The sequence below is a fragment of the Gouania willdenowi genome, unplaced genomic scaffold (genome assembly GCF_900634775.1).
Source record: "Gouania willdenowi unplaced genomic scaffold, fGouWil2.1 scaffold_125_arrow_ctg1, whole genome shotgun sequence".
Lineage (NCBI taxonomy): Eukaryota > Metazoa > Chordata > Actinopteri > Blenniiformes > Gobiesocidae > Gouania > Gouania willdenowi.
In genome coordinates, this window is record NW_021144873.1 from 47,869 (window position 1) to 52,176 (window position 4,308).

Here is a 4,308-nt window from a genome sequence, read left to right on the forward strand (position 1 = left end):
ATAAAATATTTTCTCTCTCTCTTTTAATGTCTTATTTCTGCAGGTCCATCTGAGTGATGATAAGGGGATGCACATCCTTGTCCAGTTGTTCTGGTCCGCTGCCAGCCAACATCTGGAGACACCACCTCCTACACCCTGGGTCTCTCCCAAGCCATCACCTCCAATTAGGAAAGTCACTCCTAAACTGGTTGTGAGGGAGAGCTCCCCAACTCCACGCAGCCCTGATTCCCATCAGTGGCGGACCATCGGTCTGGGTGGCAAGGTAAAATGTGGCATCATACAATGATCACTTTAGGACTAGTGACAGTTTACCTGTTGTTTTAATTCAATTTGATGCTTTTCATCATTGCAGACGAGCCCTCCTGGAGAATCTCCAAAGTCCAGAGGTTCTCCCAAATGCAGGATGGCTCATCAGCAGGTTTGTGATTCTTCAAATGTTCCTTTAAGATGCTGTTGGATGGTTTTTGACAGGACAAACTGTAAGTAATAGTGTCTGCTTTGTGTTTTACAGGAGAAGGAGAGCTTCCTTCCACTGAACCCCGTCTGGTTCAGGGGCACAGCCCTAAGTGCCATGGAGAAAGTGTCTCCCTCTCATCTGTCTTGCCTGGCGGACTTCCAGCTTTCTCCTAAAGCAAAGAAGGTAAGTTCATTGGTTCACATTTTATCTCTTGCAGAAGGCTTTTACATTAAACTTTAAACATTTAAATCAGATCACCAGATCACAGCGCCATCTCCTGGTTCCTTTTTACAGGCCAACATCATAATCCTCAGTATTTTATAATTTATCATGTTTATTTTTAAAGTTCAAAATATTTAATATTCCCAGATCCAAAATCTTAAAACTAGTTGAAACCTTCCGATGACCTCCATATCACTGTCCCATATTGATTTATCAAGGTATATCTCCTGCCCAGCCTTACTATCATGGAAAATGTATGTTACAATAGCCCGTTTCTTTTCAGCACATCTCAATAGTGTGCTAGTGATTAAAAAATGTTGTTTATATAATTAATGTAATGCATGTGCTGATTTATCTTTGCAATAAGTTGCTCATTATTTGAAGATTCATTGATATTTTCATTTATCAGACGACTCGACCGTCCACTCCATCCTAAGCCAAGTGGCCTTGGTTCATGACGACTGCATCCATTTAAATAGACCACCCACAGAACCAGTTCATTCCTTTTAAATGGACACGCTACATACAGTATTACATTCAGGTGCACCTTCATTGTTTAGTCAATATTGTTTGTTTTGTGTCTGTGTGGTTTACTTCAATTTGAAAGCATAAAGACTTGTAATTTTATTCATCTTAGAGAAAATGTGTAGAACCAGTGTGAGGGGCCCTTTAACATCCATAACAAAATAGCTTAATATTGAATATTGGCAACTATAGTAATAATAATCATAGTAATAAATACTATTTTCACTAATGCCAAAATTGATAAATTAAAAGAAAACTTTTTGGGAACCCATGCTTGATTATTTACAGCACTAATCCTAAATATAAAAACATTACATTTCAGAATTAGAAATATTAATCCCAGAAGGAAATTATTTGAATAACCAGAAATAATAATGGAAATAATTTCTGAAATTATATATGATCATTATAATTTAATATATGATAGTAATGATACTAAAAATAATTCCATATTATTAAATATAATTGATATGATATTTTTGACTAATTTAATACGTTGCTAATTGTACTTCAGAACGTTTTTAAAGTATTAAATATAATTACATTGTTAATATAATATAAATGAATTATTCAATTGTAAATATATAAATATAACATGCATAGTACATATTTAATTACATATTATTAAAATCATATATATGTGGGTGTGCATGTATATTATACTTGATTTGATTATATTTAAAATGTATATATTGTTTGTAAAAATTATTATATCATTATAAGTCAGTATAGAAATTACATGCTATACATTCTAAAACAATGAATCGCTGAATGATACATATACTAGTATTAATGAAAAAATGATAGGAACTTAAAGACAATCATTTAACTGAAGAAACATGCTATAATACAGAAAAACAAAGCCCTTTGAAAAAGTTATTAAAGTTCAATTTTTAACATTATTTCAGGACAAAACCAGGAAGGAGACTCAGCTTGTGGAGTTAGTCTGTGCCAGTCATTCACAAAACAACAAAAGGTACAAGGACTTGTCTCACAACATCAGTGCACCTGTAACGTTCTGACATTCCTGACATACCAGAGTGAGGATTGTCAGTGGACAATTCACTTTTTTGTGCCAAACACAACAGGACAGTGAAGCTGTGGATGCCAAACCAACCACCAGAAAGAAGAAGAAATGTAAAAAAACACAAAAAGTAAGGAGGGTTTAGCAGTGCACTTTGACTGACAGTAGTGTTGAAATGGATTTGATACAAGCTGACTAATATCTGCCTGTTTTTACACAGATAATAAAAGAACCTCCACTGCCCTGAAGACAAACTTCTCTCTTCAAAATGAGCCTCCACCATACATACATACTGTACATACATACATAATACTTTGCTCCAAATATTTTTTTCATGCATTTTTCTGTGTAGAGTGGACCTTTAATCACTGTCAGTTGTATTTCAGAGTTATCCATTTTTCCATCTTTTTGTATTAATATTCGATGCATCCCTTTATGTATAAAATTAAAAAAATGTTTATATATGTATATATATATTATTCTGTGCTTTGGCTTTTCCACACTTGTGTTTTCTCTTGTCGTTATTGCATTTGTCATTCATGTGTTCAGGATATGACTAGGTGGTTTCTGTTTCCATTAAAGGAGTTCCTGCTTGTTGCTGTTAATAAATGACCTTGTAATGACAAGTGGGACATATTGTTATAAATGAGCTTAGAATCAAATGCTGCGTCAGCGTTTAGCAAGTCTTTTAGTATGTGAAGCAATTATAGTTTAAGAATCAATAATTTTAGCAAAGCAGTTCATATTATCAGTTAAAAATCTTGTAAGTGCAGTATCTATAAAGAGCCAGGAGGTGGTGGTAGAGTTTTTTATTTGATATTATATGCAATGCAGAATTGCTTGTCTTTTAATTCTCCTTTTGCCAAATGTCACAGTACTTTAAATAAAGCCAACTGTTGCATGACATGTCACAACATAGTGTTCATGGGAAATGTAGGATTAGCACAACCAGCAGTGTTGCCAGATATATATTCTGTTTAAAAACCCTCAAATGTATTGACAGAAAAACAGCCCAATCTGGCAACAATGACTTGTCACATCGTTTCTTGCAGATTCAAACAGACGCAGTGGTATGTGTCATTCTTCACTAATATAGGATTAATAATAATAATAATAATAATAATAATAACAGCAATACTAAGATAAAAGCATAAAATAATCATGATATTGATCCCTGAAGGGAAATTACATAATAATAATACAATGAGAAAACCAGTAACTACAATATTAAAGGAGTGTACAAGGGTTCATTAGCATGTTAGCTCAGCTTCTGTAACATCTCACAGCTTCTCCATCAGCTGCTCTGCATTTCATTATGAGGTGCATTCACTTTCCCCAGGAGAGTGTGGGAAAATAGAGTCTCTATAGGAAACCCTAACATATGATCCCTGATATCCAGGTTAGAAGAGTGCTTAGATTGATCAGAAAGAGTTTAACTAGTTTGATCTAAAACACTTCTTTATCAAAGTCTCCTCTTTACAGTAGAATATATTCAACCATAAGCAGGAGGCAGAAAATCCCAGGTTGAGTGAAGGCAGCACAGGTGCAGGTGGTTAATTGTTCACCCTCTCCTCTCTGTGTGACCTGACTCACTTTGACTTTCACACATCATTGAACTAAACCAGGGGTCTGCAACATGTGGCTCTGGGGCCTCATGTGGCTCTTTGACTCTTTCGCAGTAGTTCCCTACAGCTTTAAAACATATTAAATTTTTTTTTTTTTTTTTTTTTTTTTTTTTTTTTTTTTTTTACAGAGGCCATTAATGATTAATGACAAATAAAATCAAAATCTCACAATTTATTAACCTAAAAATAAATCCTGTTGTACAATAACTCGGCCACCTTCACCTCCTGCAACATCTACAGACCATCAACTTTCCTGCACCTGCGGCTAACCTTAAGTTTTAAATTCCTGGTAAGATAAAAAAATAAAATAAAAGCTTCTATTCTAAAACAGTTTTTTCTCCACTGTAGCTGATGCTTGTTTATGTGGAATTGTTGTTTTTTCCTAATGTTATATTTTCTTGGCTTTTTATAAAGTTGAATTGAAATTAAATTAAATAAAGACATTTAAAAAAAAA

At 34.0% G+C, this 4,308-nt stretch overlaps 2 long non-coding RNA genes across 2 annotated transcripts; both read left to right on the forward strand.

Moving 5' to 3' along the window:
* The first annotated feature begins 206 nt into the window (after window positions 1-206).
* On the forward strand, window positions 207-562 carry LOC114458548 (uncharacterized). Its single transcript, XR_003673048.1, has 3 exons — window positions 207-262; window positions 353-418; window positions 512-562. It is a non-coding gene; the product is annotated as an uncharacterized LOC114458548 (long non-coding RNA).
* Window positions 563-2,116: 1,554 nt separating this feature from the next.
* LOC114458547 (uncharacterized) lies at window positions 2,117-2,506 on the forward strand. The gene is made up of 3 exons (XR_003673047.1): window positions 2,117-2,180; window positions 2,293-2,358; window positions 2,449-2,506. It is a non-coding gene; the product is annotated as an uncharacterized LOC114458547 (long non-coding RNA).
* The last annotated feature ends 1,802 nt before the right edge of the window (window positions 2,507-4,308 follow it).